Genomic DNA, 23,428 nt, shown 5'->3' with positions numbered 1-23,428 from the left:
TGTATATACCTAGATTTTCATTCCTGGGAATTATTTTCCATCCTTGGAATTATTTTAGACAATTCCCTGAAAGATGTGTGTTTGGAAAATGTAGTATATAGAATTGCTGATAGCCTTGGACTTTCAGCAATAAGGCAATTATATTAAAGTTCTCCATCATGATTGTGAATATATCTGTTTCCTCTTTATTTCAGGCAACTTTTGCTTTGTATTTTGAGGCTATCTATCTACATATAACCCTAATATGCAAATAGACCGAGTGATGGAACAACCGAACAACTGGTCACTATGATGTGTGCTGACCACCAGGGGGTGCGTGTGGACCATAGAAGGCATCAGCATCAGGTGGCAGAGAGTGGAACATGGCAGGCATTGGGCGTGGCGGGATGGTGGAGCAGGTGAGTGGTGATGCCAGACCCAGGTGGGGTGCAGGTCGCTGTCATTGGGCAAGCTTCTGGTGGTTACTGAAAATTCTTTGCTCCTGCATGCTACGGTCCTGCCCAGCACTCATACCTGCTGCTGGTGCTGGCCCCACTTGCACCTGCTGCCAGTGCCTGGCACCAGGCCTGATCACTTGGTGCCATCAGCAGGTACAATTGGTGGCTGCCAGCCCCGAATGCCCCTGAGGGCTTCTCCACCTTCCCCTGCTTCCGAGGGGCAATTGGGGTCAGCAGCCACTGCTTGCACCCACGGATGGCACTGGCTCCAGTTGCACCTGCTGCTGGTGCTGGCCCCAATTGCTCTGCATCATCAGCAGGTCTGAGCGGGGCCAGTACCATCAGTGTGTGTGAGTGGCAGTGGCAGGAACAGGGCTGCTAGCAGACAGGGGACTGGGGGGCATGGTGAGAAGAGCCAGGCAAGAGTGTGGAGGATGGGTTGAGACCCACCCCTGTGCCCACTGCAGCCTCATGGCCCACAGTTCTTTTCAATTGGGCCCCTAGTATTATTAAATACATATATGTTTGTTTTATCTTCATAACAGACTGACCCCTTTTTTAAAATCAAATGTCCTTCTTTATCTCATAATGCTTTTTGCCTGAAGTATACTTTTTTTTACTTGCTATTATTGTAGCTATGCCATATTTCTTTTGGTTAATGTTTTCATGGTATAACTATTTCTATCTCTTTACCTTCAACCTTGTTGAATTTTTATGCAGAAAAGATGGGTGTTATGTCAAATGCTTCAAAGAATCTCAGGCTCACTTCAGTATGTTTTCCTCTTTCTGAAATCTTAGCTCCTCAAGTTCTGGCCTACTGGGTAGTCCTAACTCCACTTTTTGTCTTCCAATATTCTGAGACTACAAAAGCTCCATTTGGCTTCCCAGTGTCTTAGTTGCCACTTTGTACTTGGCTTCTTAGACTCTTGGCCCCAAGTTGCCTATGAATCAGCAGATGCCTCAAGGTGGAATTTGTGTACAGAATGCCAGATTTTCCTCAATGCACTTTCTATCTCTCTTGGATCCTAGCTGGTGTAGACTGAATGTTTGTGTTTCTCCCCATCCCCATTCACTTTGTTCAGTCTTAATCCACTCAGTGTGATGAGGAGATGGTGGGGCCTTTGAGAAGTGATCAGGTCATGAGGGCTGATCCTTTGTGAATGGGATTAGTGTCCTTAAAAAGAGAAACCAGAGCCATATTTCATTCCTTAAGCCATGTGAAGTTGCAGGAAAAAAGATGGCCATCTATGAACCAGGAAGCTGGCCAGACACCAAATTTATCAAAGCCTTGATCTTGAACTTTCTAGCCTTCAGAACTGTGAGAAATAAATAGTTGACATTTGAACAACCTAATATTTTTTTGTTGTTGTTATAGAAGCCCAAGAGTACTAAGACAGGCTTTTCAAGTCCCTGCTGCTTTGGGAGCTCTCTGAGGCCTTTGTATTTCAGTTTCACTCATCAAGTCATTCTCTGTGAAAAGGCTAATCTTCAAAAATCTACTCCAACCTTGTCAGAAGTGGATACCTAAGTGGACGTTTTGGGTGGCCATTTAACCTGGGTAAGCCTTAGTTTATTATTTAATGAAATCTTTCATATGATATCTCCTGGGATTATTTTGAGGCATATATACATGTTTAATTTACTTTGTAAGCTTAAAAGCTATGTGAACACAAGCTGGTATTATTAGGTCTTTAGATGATTGAGGTTCCTGATGAAAAATGGTGGTAGGTATCCACACAGTGCAGCTTTTTTATGTAGGCAGGTCTACATGGGTGGGAGATATAAAAGTTATTTCTGCTGAGAACTTTAGTTATTATGACTGTTGAATTTATCATTTTGTGTGTTTAATAAGTTACCTCCATATGGTGGTTGAAATCCTTACAACACTATCCCAGGTACTTTCTGAGAACTCACTTTTGAAAACCTGACTATACACAAGGCTTTTGACCACCCTTACATAGGCACACATCTTTTTTGGCAAGCAGGGGTTTATCTAAAAAAAATTTGAAGAAATGCAAAACACTAGTATACATGCTTCATTCTGAGATCTGAGTTGCCGTTATAATTTCTATCCTGTTAATTATAATCTTAGGGTTCATCTTGGACTTCTCGCCTGAGCAGGTCTTGTTCAGCTCAGGTGATATAAGAGGGTTGCACAACTTGTGGGTCTATTCTGTGCAAATATTTGTATCAATTTCAATCATTTTTTAACTCTCCTGACAGTTCTCTATTTACCTACCAGTTGTGGAGCTCAATGGCTTCCCCCCCGCGCACCCCCCCCCTCTTGTGCAAGGTAAGTACCTTCCTTGCAACACAAAGATGCATTAACCCACCTTTTGAGTAGTCTTTTTGAGACTGCTTTACCTCTTTCCTACTGAGTCATGAATGACAAGATCTACTTCTAGTCCATTCTTATACACATTATTATGTCCACTATTCTGGGAGTCCCAGAATCCTGATATCTTTTTGTCTGCCATTAAGGTCTGTGCAATGTAGTCACTAACTGATCAGGTCTCAAACACAATTGACCTACAAATGTTAGCTTAAAGGGTAGCAGTGTGATTCAGGATCATCCATTAAAAGCTGAACTCCAACCAACCTTTTTAACTGGCTAACAAGTTCCTTAACTGTCTTGATGGACTAGAACATGAAACATTGCAGGGGTAAGTAAAATGAAAAGTTCTGGATGTGAAAGCCTTGGTTCTCATTTGGGGGATGTAGGAGTATTTACAAATAGAAATAATAATCTATGCCTTAGGTCTACTGAATCAGAACCCGGAATAGAGGCAATTCTTGCCCTCTCCTTCTTTCCCTATCCAAATAAATGCTATGGTGCCAAAGCACAGAGTGGGTTAAAGGGTGAGTTTGACACCATTTTGATTGTACTGGCCTTCAACAGATAGTCAAGAATGAAATTACTGGCCCTGGATGGTGTAGCTCAGTTGGATGAGCAGCATTCCATGTACTAAAAGGTCACTGGTTTGATTCCTGGTCCAAGCACATGCCTGAGTTTCAGGCTTGATCTTCAGTAGGGGTTATGCAAGAGACAGCTGATCAATGTTTCTCTCTCATATTGATGGTTTTTCTCTCTCTCCTCCCTTATCCTCTCTCTAAAATCAATAAAATATATTTTAAAAATTAGTTGAATTATATTACTTAAAATAAGAAGATAATTAAATTATTTGAAAATTTCTAGGTTACAAGAGATCTTGTTTAGTTACACTATTCATTCACTCTGGAAGTAATCAAATTAATCTCTTAAACAACAATTTCTTAAATGAGATGAGCTAATGAGAATAGATGCTTCATAAAAGTTTTCTTCTTGACTGGTTGGTTTTTGTTGTTGATGTTATTGATGCTATCAGTGAAATTATGAAGAATTGGATATTATTATCTGCAGTGCCTTTGGAGATTCTAGCAAGGATCTACTAGAAAACTGGATGGCTAGTTTAAGGTTGATTTATAAAGAACACTTTTTCCTTATGCTAACCACAAATCTCATGATCATTACGTTTCCCTTTTCCCTGTTCTAAACATTTTAAGTATACTAGTTTACAATTTTTTTAACTCTCTTGAAAAGAAGTTTGACACATGTATAAATGGGCTTTAAATGTTCATTCTCTTAATTATTTTTTAGATAGCTATCTGAAAAATAGACAAACACCTATTTTTTTTCCTTCAACTAAAATGTTATTTGGGTGAAGTCAGGGGTTCTTTTTTGTTCACCATTAAATTCTCAGGACCAACACAATGCCTGGCACACAGATGGTACTCAACGTATATTACTTAAATGAATTGATAATTAAATGCTACATACATGTCTCTGGATAAGTCATTAATTTGTATTGCAATCCATTTTTTCTCCTATGAAATGGTACTAATAATATTTAATACTTGGAGTATTTGAAGGAAAATAGTTGTAGTGGATGCTGCGATATGCCTTCTGAATCCCCTCAGCTGAGTCTCACTTTGTTATTTGTCTTAGCTGCAGAGAGGCATCTATCTCAAGGTCATACTACATTCCCAAGGTATCCCATACCCAACAGATAGCTGTCACAGTATTTAAAGATTCAGCCCTCTTGTCCAAACTTAGGACAACTCTGATGAGTCATTTTAGCTAGAGGTCCCTATGTGATCAGCTGATGCCTTCAGTGAAACTGCTTTGCAGTCCACTGCTCACTCCTGCTTTTTGTCCTTCCATTTCCCAGTTGTGGATGCATATAGCAATCTCTAATAAATTCCTTGTTTCCCCGTGAATTCAACCAGAGACAATAGAACATAGTATATGCTAAATAAAATACTTAATTGTTCTGACAGTCAAAAAGAGGCAAGGATCTACTAGAGCACATGGCTATTTCTCTCTGCCCAAACAAATAGGCTTTTTTTGTGAGCTCTGCCAGTCCTAATAAAAGTGTTTTCTGTTAAATTTTTATTGGTGAAGGTCAGGGAAGGAGTGGCAATAGTGGCCTATAAACCTTTATCTGTTTCAATGAGAACAGTGTCATAGTTGAGTGAACTTTGAACACAAACAGCCTTGAATTTAGATTTAACTCTGCCATTCACCAGTTATTTAACCTTTGACAAGTCATCTTTAGTGCCTTCAGTTGCTTCATCTAAAAAATGGGGATTTTATAAGTCCCTGTCTCTTAGGGTTGTAATGAGAATTAAATGAGATAAGGTAGGTACAACTCATAGCATGGGGCTAATCAGCACTTATAAAATGAGTTATTATTCTGTGATCAATGGAGATTTATAACATGATCTGGGCTGGAAAAAATGACATGGAGATGTAGACAGATGTGCTATAATCACATAGTTAATTGCAAATATCTCTGTGGTAGACACAGGGGCACATGGCTTAGATCCCCCTCCAAGGAAGGACTTTGTATTATTGCTGTCAGCTTAGTCAAGTGTTTGCCTTAGCTTCAGGGAACCACCTTAACCTAAGAGCAAACACTTGCCATTGCAATGACTGAGTGATAGGGGATAATAAGTTCCCAACCATTTCAGCCCAACACAGGACCATTCTCAAGCTCTCCAGGAAAGGGGGTCTTGGCTGAGACTTTGTTCAGCCTGCACCACAGCTCACCTTCTTCCTCTGCCCAATCCTGCTTCATCCTCCTGCCTTCCAAGATGTTGATCCTTCATACACAATCTTCTCCCCAAACTCAATTTTAGGCTTTACTTCAGAGAATCCAGCCTGTGACAAAGTCTGAAAGCACAATTGAAAGGTAATTCTTCAGGCTCCACAACTCCCCTCATTTCCTTTGTTCATTCTTTCGTCTTTTAATCTTATCCCTTTGTCTGTGTTTTGCACCCTCCATATTCAGAACATTTTGTTTTAATGGTCTGTTGTACACAACTTATCCACAAGCTGTCAGGTCATGACAGAAACCTATTTAGACAAGTTGTCAGGTTGAACAGGAGAGGGGAAAAATCGTAAATCAATGTGTTTTCACATGCAATCACACGTGGGCTAATTTATCTGCAGCCACATTTGGCATAATGGTCCTCAAACAAGGGGGCTGCAAATTGGTTGATCAACAGAGTGATTTTTATTGGGAGGACAACACAATTGCTTTATAGTAATTATCACCATTTGAACTTGTGTTCACACTCATGGGAAGCTTAAAGAAAAGGCTCTCTGTGGATGATGAAGCAAATTGAAACTTGCACAGGCTACATGTCTAAAACTATTAAGAATATTAATGTTCTCTACTTTCTGAGTTCCTAGTAAGTGACATGTTGGCTAACTTTTTATTTTTTTAAAATATGTTTTATTGATTTTTTACAGAGAGGAAGAGAGAGGGATAGAGTTAGAAACATCAATGAGAGAGAATCATCGATCAGGTGCCTCTTGCACACCCCCTACTGGGGATGTGCCCGCAACCAAGGTACATGCCCTTGACTGGAATCAAACCTGGGATCTTTCAGATCGCAGGCCGACACTCTATCCACTGAGCCAAACCGGTTTCGGCACATGTTGGCTAACTTTTTAAATAGTCCTCTTGCCTGGGACTGAACTCAAGTAAGTTCTATTTCTAGAGTTGGGAAAACAGAAAGTTAGGTTACTAAGGTGATTTGATTAGCTATAACAGCCAAGTTCATATCAAGCCTAAGAACACAGCCAGTCTTTCTGATGGTGTAGAGCTAGACCATTAAATGTCTTCTCTTGTACCTAACACAACCCCCTCAAAAACAATAACAAAAACAACAACACCTACAACATACACACACAGGAGATATTTTTTAGAGTATTCTGGCTGTGATGGTTTTAAACTTAAAACATCTCATAAACCACAGAAAACTCCCCAGCTAAATTGAAAACTCCAACTGGGAAAATACAGACTTTGGTATTTTCTTCTTTGATATTTGATTATTTTCTTTGTATCTTTGTCCATTCCTATTGTCATATCTGAGTTTAGGATAAGACAGAGTGAGATAAGTCTGTAACCACAAGGCAAAATGTGCAGAGAGCTGTAAAAATGTTTTGTAACTGGAAATAATTGTTTTAAAAGTATGTGGTTTATAATTAAGTTAAAAATGTTGCTTAGATTATTAAGAGCAAACTCTTTAGAGTTTTCAGCTGTATCTGTAGCTAGAATTAGAAGCACACAGTAATGGGCACTATGACTTTTGGAGATCTTCCCACTTCTACCACTTTCTCTGCCTTTCATTTTTATTTCCTTTATAAGTAAGAACCATTAAATGATACCTCTCTCCTTGTGGCTGGAGCAGAAGGGGAAGGGCAGGGGCATTTCTGACAATCATTTTGTTAAGAAAACCCAGGCTCAGGAATCAAGGTAGCTTTCTTTCCCCCAAAGAAGATAGATTCTGTAACTTCCACCCAATCAAGAAATGCTTAACCCAGAAGAGAACATTAGAAAGTTGAGCTGCTGAGAGCATTTTTTTGAGCCTGCAGTCAGGCTACCACTCTGCTGCCATTTCTAGAATGTCTTAGAAAGATAAATTTTATAATAAAAAATTAAAACATTTGACATGAAAAAATTAAAAGTTTATTTTTCTTCTTTGTAAGGCCACTGAAGATTTGTGCTAAGGGAGAGAAAATAAATTCTCTATTAAAAGAATATGTTTAAATTAAATAAGACATCAGCATTTGTTTCATAATTAATTATGGACTTAGAAAGTTGAAACTGGCAATGGATATGGAACCAGATACTTCTCAGCTGTAGCTGCACACCTGATTGGATATTTTTTTTAAATCATCAGCTGGTTTCTCTCAATTTGCTATTATTTTCTGAAAAATAAATTTTGGTTTCTGTCAAACTCACAAAATATCATTTATTTATTCATCAACATTAGTGGTATAGCCAGCAAGTGTCAGGCACTGTAGTAGGCACAGAAAACAGAGCTAAAAGGATCAGCCTTTGCTCTCAAATTGTACAAGTCTAATGGAGGAGTGGGCAAAATTATATTTATTGGGAAGTATGGAGTAATGAGATCTTACTCTGCCAGCCACTAGTCTAAGTGCTTTTATGTATTAAGTCATTTATTATTAGCCCCAGTTTTTATATGGAGAAACTGGGAGGCACAGAGAAGTTACATTATTTGTCCCAAATCACATAGCTATTGTAGTAAGTGGCTGACCCAGAATTCAAACTCAGGCAATAAGTTTAAAGTGTGTGTTCTTCATCCTGACATGGAGGATGAGGCAGCCAACTGGGGTTTGGGATGAGAAAGACTCAAGGAAAGTTCTCCAGAAGACATGCTATAATGGCCTTAAAAATACTTCCATTGGCCATGTCAGGATGAATACGCATGGAAATACAGAGTTACATGTATTAATGCAGTTATTAGTGATTTATGGTTCATATCAAAGTTCTGAACCACCTGGCCAAAATCGGTCATATGCCTACTCCCTAGCTGATGGGTTGAAGTGACATAGTTATTGTAAGGGGCATGTGTGAGGAACTTTGTGAAAGATTAGATAATCAATATATCATTCACATACACTTTTCAAATGCATGTATATTCTGTAGTGATTGATACAATGTTTGTAGATACTATTGAAATTCATAAAATATATCTTAATTTATACTAAACTAACATTGCTTTTGTCATTATATATTTTTAAATCAATACACAGGACAAGTACTATTATCTTGTTAGTACCTATATATATATTTTTATATTGAAAGGGGGTCCTTTATCTCACTTATACCTCAGGCTTTGGAGTCAGTCAAACTTGGGTTCAAATCCCACTTCTGTAATGTATTACCTGGGTGATTTTGAGCAAGTTGATTAACTTTTAAAATATTAATTTTCCTATCTGAAAATGGAAATAATCATATCTGTTTCACGGGTTTCCATGAAGATTAATTGAAGTAATGTAAATCATCTAACAAATTGCAAGATTGCTCAATAAGTGATTATTGACATTGATATGAAAAAATATAGAGGAGGAAAAAGAGAAGGAGGAGAAATAAGAGAAGGAAGAAGAAGACAAAGTTGCATTATCCATGAGAGTCAGTTACTAGAGGGACTGGGAATATCAAGGCATATTAAAAACAGTTTTATCTGTCATTAACATCTCTTGCCATATCTTTGATTCTTCTGTGATGTAATATAAACCCATTAACTGAAATGTCAACCAGTATACTGCAAAGTATGCTGACCAACTACAGAAAACAGTTACTATATTTTGGATACCCCAGATATGAGCCCCTTTCCTGTATTCCTGAATGGAGATTTATTGGAGACAAAGTGAGTGGCACCTGTTGTTTAGCAATGACCTCCAGTGACAGTGGCAGTGCCCTGTATACTCTAACCAGGCTGATCATGCAGCAAGACCCTATCTGTGCTGGTAGTCACCAATTTCTTAGATGTGAAATGCTCCAGATCTCATGGCTGAACCAGAAATTTCTTCACAGCCCCATTTACATTGCAGAGATTGTGAAAGACACTCTTTCTTGGTACTGCAGTCTGTATGCCAAGGTGGTTAGTGGCAGAAAACTCATCACACCACATTTCTCCTCTGTCTATACATGTCTGATTTTTCCAGCTGTCATGGGGTGAGGACAGTGGAGGAATGGCTGGGAAGGCTGCCTTTGGCAATATGTAGTAAGGTCCTGATAGGTGACTCTGTCCCACTGCTGATTCATCTTTGCAGGGCCACTTCATTCCAGAGATGACAGCAATTAAACCCATGTATGGGGTGGAAGATAATGCTGATTCTTTCTTCTTCATCATCCCCACACATATTATACTCCAGGCATCAACTTTCCAGGGTGACCTCTGAATGCAACCCCCCTTCACTATGCCCCTCACTCTGTTGTTTGTTGTGAGAAAGGATAAGGTAAGGGTGAGTACTACTCTAAAAGCTCAGGCTTCCTGAAAGTACTCTAGGAATTGCAGATGCCTGAAAAGTGCTCTCGTTTTGTTTTCACATTTTAGATGTTAATTATAAGGAAGAGAATTAGGCATATAAAACAAATTACATTGGCAGTGTTTCCTTCACTTGTGCACAACAGGGCCCAGGCACCCCTAATGAGATGTGACTACAGATCATCGTGCTTCTTGTAAACAGGCATTTGCTTCTAATATAGCAGAGTCTTCCTTGTGTTGCCTGAGAATTAGCCACAGGTGTAGCATTTGACTTTGGGGAACATCACCAGCTCAGGGAAGTGTGGTTAGGTCAACAGCAGGAAGAAAGGGGAGAGAGAGAAAGTAGCAGATACCCAAGGCTTTAGAGAGCTTTCTCATAATTTCCATTAGCTGCTCCTTCTCCAAACACCACCTGAAACAAATGCATAATCCAAGAAAAAACAGTGCATCTCTGTTCTTTCTATAGAAAGCAATTCTGTAGCTAACATAAGATGAAGGCAACGAATGCTGTCTATAATATCAATGTCCCCATAAAACAACAACAACAACAACAACAACAAAAAACACACACATTCTACAGTGGGTCAAAACCTGTTTGTGGGCTAATTTTAAAGTATTACTTAATGTTTTTTTCTTAATTAGAATTAATTACAAGACATTAATGAAGAAAGTATGTCCATATGTGAAATTCTAAGGCCTTACACTATGAAATTAAGTTTGCCCCATCAGAGGTACCTTTGGCAACCTACAGAATACATGTACCTAAATATCAATGTTCTTTTAGAGCACAAATCCTCCAGCAGTACTGAGAGCAGCACAAGGCAGATTGGCTTATTGGTAAACAAAGGGAGAAACATGATACTAGTTCTGAGGGGTGTAGAGAAGAGCTGTGATTCTGGGGGTCAATCAGCTACTAATGGTTATGGGATCTTGAGTTTCAGTTTCTTCATCTTTAAAGTAAAGGGGTTGCACTAGAATTTTCTAAAGTTATTCAAGCTCAAGCACTCCGGGTTTCTCATTTCCCATACCCAAAATTTTGTCTTGAAATTGCTAACTGTGAGATACTAGAATTGAAACGAAAGGCAAGCTTTTTGAAAAAACAAACAAACAAACAAAAAAAACAAAAAACAAACAAGCAAACAAGCAAACAAACAAACAAACAAAAAACAATGAAGCAGTCCCAGAGAAATGATGGTAATTGGATGTTCAACTTTGTTTAGGGATAGCAATGCATCTATCTATAGAAATGGACTTTAAACGAACAACAAAACAATTCATGAGCTAAGTTGAATGCATAGTTCCTTTTAAAACAACTGGTTAGCAACTCATAGCTACATATTAGTTTAGATGAATCAAGCTATATCCTGCAAAACCATGTGTGCATGTAGACACAAACCATGTTCTGAGGACTAGAAGTGTTCTGTGATCTCTAAGTATGGATGCAATGGAGAAGAGGGGAGATCTATGGCTTAAAAAGCTTTGGAACTGCTGAATCAAAGTTAGTCACATTTCTTCAAAGTAGGATCCTCTGAGAATTTATCATTCAAGTGGGCTTTGCAACTTTCTGGGATTACAGTTTTCAGCATCGGATCTTATTTGACTTTGGAACCCCTTTTTTATTGGCATGCCAACAAATCATGGAATACCAGTGTTCTGCAGAATTGGTTTGAGAAATGCAAATTAGAACAGTTTATTTCAAGATTTCATCCAAAAGTAGTATAAACAAAACAAGCTTAGAAGAAAAAATAAATTTAAAAAAGGGAAAATGTGAACTTTGATAAATTTCCCTAGTGATAGAATTCAAATTAATATATGAAAGAATTTGACATTAAGAATCAGAATAATTATTAAATTAGATTAAATACAATAAAATACTTTCTTACAAGTAGCAAGTGCAAAACCAATGATATATTAAATAAACTTGGTTTATTTAAAAGAAGCATTATTCTATTTTGCTTTTGAAAGTTTTCAAGTTGTATGATTTTGGGGGATATAGAAAAGGTAGATGATTGATAGCAATTTTATTTTTCCATTTTAGTAGCTAGTAAATAAAAATCTATTAACCTAAATGAGGAATCATGTTTTTTTGTGTGTACTAAAAAAACAGTAGTGGGTAAATTTCTAAGTGTTATGAAGGGAATTGTTCTTGCTATTATTAAAATGAGTTGGGTATGATATATCCAACAAAAATTTGTTCTATTAATGACCATTAATAGAACATTCCATTCCATTCCATTCCATTACATTCTATGGAATAAGGATGACCCCTGGAAAATAGTTAGCAAGACTTTATATCCCATAATAAGGATATTTCTTATGTAGGTGCTAAATTATTTTTCCTCTAAGTCATGAGGAATATATGTCTATCAACAGAACAGATGCCTTAGGAATAAATTTTAAGGTGAGTAAAATATTTCATTCTGGCCAAAACCAGTTTGGCTCAGTGGATAGAGCATCGGCCTGCGGACTGAAAGGTCCCAGGTTCGATTCTGGTCAAGGGCATGTACCTTGGTTGCGGGCACATCCCCAGCTGGGGGTGTGCAGGAGGCAGCTGATTGATGTTTCTCTCTCATCAGTGTTTCTGACTCTCTATCCCTCTCCCTTCCTCTCTGTAAAAAAATCAATAAAATATATTAAAAAAAATATTTCATTCTGACCATAAAGATTTCTTTTATTTTTAAAATTAATTCTATGTCTTTTAAAATTTTCTTTATTGATTAAGGTATTACATATATGTCCTTATTCCCCCAACCCCCTCTCCAGTCTCCCAACTCATGCCCTCACTCATCCCCCCTGGTATCTGTGTCCATTGGTTAGGCTTATATGCATGCATACAAGTCCTTTGGTTGCCCTCTCCCCCTTACCTCCACCCTCCCCCACCTTCCCTCTGAGGTTTGACAGTCTGATTGATGCTTCCCTGTCTCTGGATCTGTTTATTTATTTATTTATTTATTTATTTACTTATTTGTAAAATACAAATACAAAACTCAATTTATTATTTTTTATTTTAGTAAACAATAATGTCTTTGTTCCTCTTTCTTCTTTTCTTCACCATTTTACACAGGACCCATTATTAGTGATTTCAAAAGATGGAAGGAAGGAGAAAAAATAATTTTAAAATATCATGGAATAATTCATAAGAAGGAATACTTCCTGAATGTCCTGTAATTTCACTCTCAAGTAGGAATTTTAAAACTTCAATGAGTGAATCTCTGTCTCCTGGGGGAAAGGAGGTTTCCCTTCCTTAGTTGGTCAGATCTCCCATCTGCCTTACACCAGACTATTCCTCATCGTAACTGCGACTGTTATGCTTCTAGTTGAAAGGACACTGGATTTATGTTGTAGAGCATGTGCAAATGGGACAATGGAGTGGAAAGTTTGATTGATTGTATTCGCAGGAGGTCTTCTGAATGCCACATGAGGCTTGTGGCTAGTGTTCTCCAATCTTCACAGCAAGTTGCAGCTGTGGGGATAGGATGGGCCACCTTGGGCAGGCTGTATTTCTCAACCTATTCACCTTAGTTGTGTTGACATAGGCTGTGGGCATCTCAAGCTCTTTGGAACAGTGCACTAATCACAAATGACAGACACTTTTGCCACCAGCTCCTGTTTCCCAACAGCAGAATCTTAACTACCCTTCTATTCCAGAGGAGACCACAAAGGTGAGGCCTGACTTGTATTTCATATTATAATGAAAGGATGGTTACATGCCAGCAGTATATTAAAACCATAAATACTATAAAAGATGAGTTTGCACACACTGTTTTCTCAGAAAAATATTTTATTTTCCCCCAGACTAGGTGAGAACCTTTGTTATATAATGCCCTGAATTCATCCTTTGTGGCACTCACAGCTGTTGTCATGAATTAATCCATTATTTGAGGAATTATTTGTCTCTTATTGGTCCTCAAATATTGAATTTTAATTCTGTAAGTATACAAATCTCTCTTTCTCCCCAGCACTCAAGGCAAAATTTGGCCATAACCCTGCCTTTCCCTATCTTTTTCTCCCCTTCTCTCTCCTCCTCCCTTTTATTCATGAATAATTTAGTCCTAAAGCCAGTAAGTGAGGTAGAATGGGGTAGATGTCCATGGTTGAAAGGGGAGAGGATGTAAAGTACTGGACCTGGATGTCAGAGTCCCACCAGGGTGAGGAGGGCATCAATATCCTAGTACAACCAAAGGATGGACTTATTTGTCCCACACCAGGAAACTCTTGGCCTATTCAGCCACTTTCATAAGGGGAGAGAGGGCCATCAAATTATGAGTACAAGTCCAGGAAGCACACAGAACTCCAAACAAAAGGAATCCAAAGAGGACCACACCGAGACACATCATTATTAAAATTCCAAGAGCAAAAGAAAAAGAGAGAATATTAAAAGAAGCAAGAGCAAAGAAGGTAGTAACCTATAAAGGAGCACCTATATGATTGTCAGCTGACTTCTCAACAGAAACCATGCAGGCCAGAAGGGAATGGCAAGAAATATTCAAGGTGATGAATAGCAAGAACCTACAGCCAAAAATAATCTACCCAGCAAAGCTATCACTCAGAATCGAAGGCCAGATAAAGAGCTTCACTAATAAAAAAAAAAAGCTAAAGGAGTTCATCACCACCAAACTAGAATTATATGAATTGCTGAAGGGGGTTCTTTCAGAAGAGAAAGTAAACAGATAAAAATTATGAACAACAAATACGTAACTATCAACAAGTGAATCTAAAAACCAAGGAAATTAAAAAAATCTGATGAACAATATTAACTGTTAAATATAATAGAATCAGAGGTATGGAAGGGGAGTGAACTGACGATTCTTGGGGAAAAGGGGAGAGGGGGGCGTGGGAAGAGACTGAACATAAACTGTGCACCTATGGATGAGGACAATGGGGAGAGGGGGAAGGGCAGAGGGTGGGGTGGGAACCTGGTGGAGGAGAGCAATGGTGGGGAGGGAAGGAACATTTGTAATAATATGAACAATAAAAACTTATTAAAAAAAAGAAAAAAAATTATGAGTGCAATTAGATAAAACATCTGTTAGAATTTTTTCATTGCTTTATCCAGTTTTTGTGGCATTGTAGAGACAGATTACTAGTTAATTTAGATTGATGGCCAGTAGTGTCAATGCTAATTGAATTTTTGACTGGATGTTTGGGAGTCATAAAAATATATGTATATTTGTGTGCTTGTAGAAAGATTGTAGTCTTTGAAATCAGACAGATTCTTCTGTAAGCCTCAATTTCCTCATTCATAAAGTAGCATTGATGATAACTCTGCTTATGGAGTTATAGTTATTATATAAAATAATCTACCATATTCATTTATTATAGACTCTTGATATAAGATGCTCAAAGATATGGGTGCCACATAAATTTTGAGCATAAGTGATATATTGAAAGAATCTGAACAACCTTAATGATATTAATGTATCTGTGATATTTATTGATGACAAAGACACAGCTACTACTAATAAAACTGTGGTTTGTTTCCTACATTCCTAAAAAAAGTAAATGCTCAATTTTACTGAAGTTTGTGAGTATAATAATACTAACCTTTTCCCATCTAAGTTCACGGATCTCTGAATCCTATCCTATAATTTCTTCATTGAGTCCTATCCTACTTTAAACCCCACTCTAAGATAACATTGACTATAGAAATATTTTTATTCCTCTCACTTTCTCTGAAAGTTAGTAAGTAGAGTCTCTATATGATAGCTGTGGAACTTTCTGCCCTCTTTCACCTGGGGATTCTTGAAACAATGTTTATAGCCACTTGCATGCCCTTCTATCATATATTTTATGTGCCATGACCTAGAGGAACCTGTGTGTGCTTAAACTGGAGAAACCTTTCAAATGTCTAAAATATAGTTTCTCTGCTTGCCTATTGAGGATGTGTGTGAGTCCAGCATCTTTTATACTTTCTAATTTCCATCACTGACCATGTTGGCTAGGCTTGCTTCTAATGAAACTAATGTAGCCATAGCCACTTGAGAATAAAAATATAAAATGAGCTCCCTTGCCTTCAGTAAGCTATTTGTCCTCTGAACTTTATTTACAAACACCCCACAGTTAAGGCATTTGTTTCTTCAGGTTAATTTCACTGGCGTTGGTTTTCCCAGTAGGGAATGAGAGTTTCAACCTATGGGTAGGCCAGGTGAGAGAAGGAGCATGAGTTAGGCTGGGAAAGAAAAGCTCACCACAGGCCCCATGGAACAGGAAGATGGAAATGCAGGGGGAAAGGAAAACTCCAAAGCCATGAAATGAGAACAGGCATGATTGTGCCTATTCTCAGGCTGCAGAAACAAATGAGGTAGAGAAATGAAGAATCTATAAGGAAAATAAAAACCCAGTTACTATGTGTGTAGGGGGAGGAGAGGGGTGTAAGCTGCAAAAGTTGGAATAAATGTCTTCTTGTTTTAATCACATTAAGGATAAATAATGTGTGGCTTTTTTTGCTTGGAAACTGGCCAGCCATGTCAACTCAGAAGAAAGTAAGAAAAAAAATACAGACCTTGCAACTTTGTGCTTATTATTGTTGTTGTTCTAGCCATTTCTGTGTCCACTTGTCCACTTATCCATTTGCTGAGCATATCCCAAACTCCCTCATGCCTCTTTTGGAGGTGAACTGTGAAGTAAACTAGGTCACTTGGAGTTGAAAACAAAGAAAGGAGAGAAGAAGAAGAAGCTTTCTGCTGGCTTTTGAGGTGAGCTGAAAATCACTAATGAGATGCCTGGGTAAGGACTCCCTTAATGGCTCCTTCATGTATCACATTAACAGTGGAAATTGTTTACTAAGAGAGCAGAGAGGGATGTTTTCTGGTAGGAGAAGAAAGAGGTGGTGTACTAGACAGCTTTGATATTTGTCTAAGAAAAGGATTTCCCCCATAAGATACCAAGAGCTATTAGTAGTTCCAAGCACTTGGTTAGAAGAGGGCAGAAGGATGAAAGAATGATTCATTGAAAACCCAGGTGGAACCCACAATGATAAGATGAGTAATGATGAAAGCAATAAGCCTTCTTGGAAGAAAAGGAATTACACTAAATGCTTAGGAACTATCAGGCTAGTTTTCTTTTGTAGTTTGGCTCAAATCTACAATATAGTCAAATTTCAGGTCTTTAGGAATGGCAGTGTGCTTATCTGTGAGGTAAATTTTCCATAACAATAAGTTATAACTACACTCAGTCAATGACAAAACTGTGGGCCTTCTGTGATAGACAAATGGAAGGGGAGATTCTGTACCATTCACAGTGGTATCTTGCATCTATTTCTGTTTATTTAAATAATGCTGTTCCCCAAATCAGGGAAGTTTTTGACATTATTTCTTCAAATAGGTTCTCTAACCCTTGCTTCTCTTCTTATCATTCTGGCACCCCTATTATACGTATGTTGCTTCATTTCATGTTGTTCCAAAGCTCCCTCAGGCCCTCCTTCTGTATTTTGATTTTTTTTTCTCCAATTACAGTTCAGATTGAGTGTGTTTTATTTCCCTGTCTTCTAATTTTCTAATTCAGTCTTCTGCTTCTCTTAGTCTACTGTTGAAAGCTTCCATAGTGTTTTTTACTGTAGCTATATCACTATTTCCTCCTGATTCTTACATAGGTTGATTTTCTCATCCATCTGGTTTATGAACTGTATAACCCTTATTTTGAATTCTTTTTCTGACATCTTGCATGCCTCTTTTTCATTTAGTTACTTTTCTGGCAATTCCTCCTTTTCTTTCCTTTGGAGGTTATTCTTCTGTCTCCCACTTTTGCTCTCAGTGAAGGCTCTAGGTGTTAAGTCACATGGGGCCTGTGGCTGCATTGGTGGGCTTGGTGATGGGTTACACGGTCACAGGAAGTGACCACTGCTTGCACGGTTATGGGTGGCAGCTGCTGCTCTTGTGGTTACAGTGTGTCCGCTGCTCCTCTGGTGGTGGTAAACAGCTGCCCACAGGGTTGCTGGCACATTCATGCTGCTCAGACTAAAGTGTCTGGCTGGTGGAAGTGGAGCATCCTCCAGAACTCTTGGTAACCCTCAACCAGGGAGGCTGGATTCCTGGTGTGTATGGGTCAGTAGTTGAGGCAACAGGTACCTGGCTATAGGATCCTGGGTGGTGTCTGAGGGTTCCCTGGGTGGAGGTGAGGCTGGGTTCTCAATCACAGCAGCTCTCCCCTTCAAGATGGCATGGCCTCTGCAGCAGAACCAGTGATCTGGGAGATATTACTACAGTAGCAGAGGCTGCCTGGCTATGCGAACCCAGTCCACCAGCCCCCAAAATCCTGTGAAATCTAACTCTCCCTCACTCAGACACACAAACACACACACACACACACACACACACACACACACACACACCCCTTATGTCCACACACTCCCCTTTCACTCCCTCAATCACTCACATTCTCTCCCTCTCTGTCAACCTCTGGGCCACCATCTTTCAGGAAAAGCAATACACCAAAAAACTTTGCTCATTTTTTAATTGGGTTGTCTTCCTGGACTGGAGTTGTCTTATTGTTTTTGAGCTCTTACCTCAACTGTGTCTATATGTAGCATATGGATCTCATGGTTATGAAGGCTGAAAAAGCCCAAGTGATGAAAGAAGGGGACTGAATCCAAGAAGATTCTATCCAGCAAGGCTATCATTCAGTATTGAAGGGGAAATAAGGAGCTTCACTGACAACAAACAAACAAACAAGGCTAAGGGAGTTTATCACTACCAAGCCAGCAATGCAAAAAATGCTAAAGGAACTGGTATAAAAAGAAGAAATAAAAAGGAGAAAGGAACACAGGCACAAAAAATAAAAATGGCTACAAACAAATACCTATCAATAATAACTTTAAATGTAAATGGAATAAATGCTCCAATCAAACAACATCAAATGTTTACATAGATAAAAAAAGCAAGACCCATACATATACTATCTACAAGAGACCCACCTCAGGACAAGGGATTCCTACCATTTGCAACAGCATTGATGGACCTGGAGAGCATTATGCTAAGTGAAATAAGCCAGTCAGAGAAAGATAAATATCACTTGATCTCACTCATTTGTGGAATATAATGAACAACATAAATTGATGAACAAAAATAGAACCAGAGTCACAGAAGCATCAATCAGACCGTCAAACCTCAAAGGGAAGGCAGTGATGAGGGGGTAAGAGATCAACCAAAGGACTTATATGCATGCACATGAGCAAAACCAATGGACACAGTGGGGTGGGGGGGCAGGACATGTGTTGGGGGGTAGGGTTGGCCAGGGAGAAGTCAATAGGGGTAAAAGGAAACTTATGTAATACTTTAAACAATAAATAATTTAAATTGAAAAAAAAAGCCCTTTCTTTCTGCTGATGCTGAAACAGCATTTGAGTAAGACAAGAGCTGTGCTTTAGCACAGGAGGAAAGGGATAGCACAGGGAATTCGGAGTTTGAGTTTCAGTCTGAATAACTGATAAAATCACTGAAGTGTCTGATGCCTATTAGAGATCAGACTATATTTGCTTCATCGGGATGTTGGGAGCCTCAGATAATTTTACATTCAATTTATAGAAAAATTTTAAAAAGCTACAATTTTAATAAATTTGAGTCCATGACTATGAAATTCATTGTGTATGAACCATAATTGCTAGAATACACAAAGGCATCTGTCTTCTTTATTGACAGGTATATTGATAAAACACCCCTCCATGATCTGATATGATTCTCCATGTGAGGCAGGTAAGGCAGGTATCATAGTTCCAATTTTACAGATGATGAAACTGAGGCTTGATGAACTATTGCCAAAGTCACAGGATTTGCGAGTGGCCATGCAAAACTACACGCCCAAGACTTAGGACTTCTCTTTCAGTCCTTCCTCTATACCAGAACTTCTTCTAAGGATAGGCCTAGAAGTTCTTGCCATTCCCTTCAAAGTCTGTTTTAGTACATATCATCCAGATTATATAAACCAAGTTATATAATCTAATAAATCCTTTGGCTTAATGTGCTACCAGTTCCTCTGATTTATTGTAGTGAAATAGGAGTGTGTGTGTGTGTGTGTGTGTGTGTGTGTGTGTGCTTGCATATCTGCACGTGCACTTTGGGGAGGGGATAATTAAAAAATAATTTTGAATCATTGGCTTTTCATCATCTGTCAAAATGCTGATAGTATACCAGCAAAAAGCCTCAATTCACTGTATAAGCCTGGGCAAGTTTTTTCCCATCCCCTTATAAAATGAGGATAATATCTATTTTGTAGGGAGGCTGATAAATTTAAATGAAATCATTTGTATAAAGTACCCAGTCCCCTGATCTTTCTGTTGTAAGTGCACAACACAAGGTGGCTACTATCACCAACACAAGCAGAACCACAGGCAAAATTGGGAGAGATAGGTGCAAAAGCAGGGCTTGGGAGAGTTAACTGGCTAGATATAATGGAGAGTTTTACCTCACAAAAGTGATGGTTCTGGAAAAATCTGTTACTGTCCCCTAAGAAAGTTACCAGTGAGGACTGGGAGCTCTACATCCTTAGATTTACCTTTATCAAGTGGTAGTTACAAGTCTGCTTGCACAGTGAATCCACCAGATCAGAGAGTACAGGGATACCCACTAAGAAATAAAGAACCTGGATACTGACTGACAGTCAGGCCAATGAGTTTGGAAAATAGTTTGAGTAAAGCAAAGGTGACCTTTCAAGGAGATATACAGAGAAATGGGTCACTTTCAGAACTTCTGTTAAGATTTCATCCTTGTCACATTCTGGTTAATGGAAGAGATGCAACAAATAATTTTTGATACAACCAGTGAATTATAAGGACACTTCACAATGACCATCAGCAGATAAAACCTTGGTTAGGTTTACAAGTAGAATGGAAGACTGGGCCAGCTCTGCTAATTTTCTTTAGCTAAATGGAGCTATGCTTCAAGAAAGAATTGACTTAGAAAAATGTAAACTATTATAAAATATACTATTTTTATGTTGCAATTTTTCAGGTGAATTAGGTCTACCAGCTATCATGATTTCAATATCAGAGTTTGGATAGAGTGGGGCCAAATGCACGTTGTGCCCTTCTATGAAAATATCCTTTGCAAAATGAATTAGCTTTATATATATATATATATATATATATATATATATATATATATATATATATATTATTTTTTACAGAGAGGAAGGAAAAGGGATAGAGAGCTAGAAACATCTATGAGAGAGAAACATCTATCAGTTGTGCAGGAGGCAGCAGATGAATTAGCTTTTTGGATCAAATGTTTTGCCGTCAATTTACACTTGTGCTTTTTCTACAGGTCTTTGAATTTTAAGCATCTTTTGCTGTGGAAGGAAAAGTATGTTCCCCTGCTAAAGGGTCTTCTGACATCAGGGAGCTGGTTGGGAAGGTTTTGTAAGGACAAGGAATGCTGTGGAGTTTCGGAGGATGGGCTATAGTTGTCTACTATACCTCATTACAGCTGGGGCTGGTAAACACCCCTGTGATATTCTCTAGGTCCTAGCAGCCCTATATAGAGCCCATGGATCTTTCTATCACCAGCTTTGGTTGGAGAAGACAATGCATCTGCCTTTGAACTGGTTAGCGGGATAATAATAATTAAGTATAATATTAGCAGAAGGGGCTGATTTCTCTATACCAGGCTCAGAATTTCTGAGTGTCCTTAGCAGAGTATGGTGACTGTCCTGTGATCTGCTCAGTTCTGTTCACCCTTCAGCCTACGGACCACACTTTGAGAACAAGCGCCCTAATAGACTCTATAACTGACTTTTCCAACAGCTTTTGAGGGACGGCCAGACAGCTGAAAGTCCTTTCCCTGAACCTGCAGAAGTGATGGGGAGGATAATGTAAAGGAGGATGGCTCACAAGCTTGCTCCACCTCTCTCTCTTTCCCATAGAAGCTCCTGAGTTACCCCTGACAGAGGAGACCTTGGGCTGTGTGGACCTTTGGTCTTCTCTGCAAGCATCTCAGATAATTTTCAGGTCTGTCCTTGCCCAAAAGTAGTCATGACTGCAGAATCCCCAGAGTGCTTTCATGTTTCAAGTCTTGATCGCTAATGCCCCTTTCCACCCTCCTCTCACCTAAATTGCCTTTCCCTTTTCAGATCCCTGATCTCTGCTTTTCCCTGTTTGCTGCCAGTTGCTTCCTAGAGCCCTGGTACAGGATAGATGGGCCTTCATAATAACCCTGGCAGGCAGCTGTGGGGCCAGGGCCTCCCCTTTGAGTCTGGTGTGTCTTTGATTTTTTGACAGATTGGCAGCACACAGAAGCAAAACCCGTGTAAAAAGCTGAAGTAAAACGCCCAGCTCGCCACATGACACATGCTTGTACTACACTGTGACTGGCAGGTAAGGGGGAAAGCTATTTGCAGTGCCCAGCAAGCTAGATGCTTGTTCTGAAGAGCCAGCACAGCCTAAAAATACCACAAAGGGTAGGAGGGAGAGAAAGGAAACTTTAGCATGGAATAATATTAAAAAATTAAAAATAGAAAGGCTTTTGGTAAATGAGAATCACCAGTTGCTATTTTGCTCACCACCTGCAGGGCTTTTAGGATTTCCAGCAGACAGCCAGTAGCAGGCATGACAGAAAACAGTGAAATTATTTCTGGGAATGGAGTCAGGCCACCAATAGATGGAAGGTGGAAGCAAGTGTGGACAGACGGAAGTGTTATGTAGAGGGCTGAACTGATTGAGATTGACAATAACCCAGTATGGCAATTAATGAGATCCAATAGATGTGGGGTTTGCCTCCAATTTGATGAACCACTACGTCAGGCTTGTTTAACCTTGGCCTCAAATCAGTGAGATTGTAGAGTTTGCATCCTCCTCCTTCCCCAAATCCCCTATCCCTGCACCCAGCCTACCACCATAGCCTCTTCATTTATTTTAGGCTCTGGAAGATAAATGATTTGGTTGAGCTTCATTATTATTATCTTTCTTAGAAAATGTCTGGATTAGCCAGGTAAATAAATGTCCTCCCCACGAATAAGTTGCTCGAATCAAGGAACTCATATTGAATAGACCTGATGCAGCACTGGCAAGGTCTTTGGGGGAGGGAAGCTGTGCACTGTTAGCAGAGTTCAGAAAGTTTACCTTATTCCTTTATCCAGAATTATGCAGAGGAGGAAACTTATTTTCCTGTTCTCCTGTAGCAGATGTAGCAGATAGGACCCTCAATAAATGTTCGCAGATTTTCAAATAAATGAGTGATGGTCTAGGCTGGCATTCATTTAAAACTGTGGGATTTAGTATCAAAGCTGTTGCATTTGACTGGAGTTCTTTTAGTGATCGGCAGGATGAACCTTATGGTTCTCTAAGAACTGGTTGGTTATCAACCCAATAGTGCCATGTCAACCCCGCCCCCCCCCCCCCACACACACACACTTATCAAGTTACCAAAGGCATGCCAAGAGTCAGGGCCAGTTCCATCCAGAAAGACATTTGTCTGGGCCACTGTGTCAGCAATGTCACGTCCCTGAATGTGACCTTAAGCTGACCTTAGAGTCAAGCCCCATTCTGCTTGGCTATGAGAGCTGTTATTAAGTCTATATGCCTTTAAAAACTCCTCCTCTAATAGGTGAATTTGGTTGCTAAGTATTATAGGTTTTTGAGTTTCCATGGCACACTGAGAATTTCAGAAGACTATTATAGATATCCATATGCTGTAAAATATATAAGATGCATCAAAAAC

The 23,428-nt window shown here is 39.0% G+C and overlaps 1 long non-coding RNA gene across 3 annotated transcripts; it reads left to right on the top strand.

Annotated features, from left to right (window-relative positions):
• The first annotated feature begins 363 nt into the window (after nt 1–363).
• Nucleotides 364–22,092, top strand: LOC123651066. Of its 3 annotated transcripts, none has more exons than XR_006739538.1 (4): nt 364–398; nt 21,038–21,132; nt 21,636–21,720; nt 21,991–22,092. It is a non-coding gene; the product is annotated as an uncharacterized LOC123651066 (long non-coding RNA). The 3 variants fall into 3 exon arrangements; XR_006739537.1 differs by lacking the exon at nt 364–398 and adding an exon at nt 16,201–16,477; XR_006739539.1 differs by lacking the exon at nt 364–398 and adding an exon at nt 19,438–19,471.
• Nucleotides 22,093–23,428: the final 1,336 nt, after the last annotated feature.

This window comes from Pipistrellus kuhlii, unplaced genomic scaffold (assembly GCF_014108245.1).
Source record: "Pipistrellus kuhlii isolate mPipKuh1 unplaced genomic scaffold, mPipKuh1.p scaffold_m20_p_32, whole genome shotgun sequence".
NCBI classification, from domain to species: Eukaryota; Metazoa; Chordata; class Mammalia; order Chiroptera; family Vespertilionidae; genus Pipistrellus; species Pipistrellus kuhlii.
Note: the sequence above shows the minus strand (reverse complement) of the source record. Positions and strands in the feature narration are given on the sequence as shown.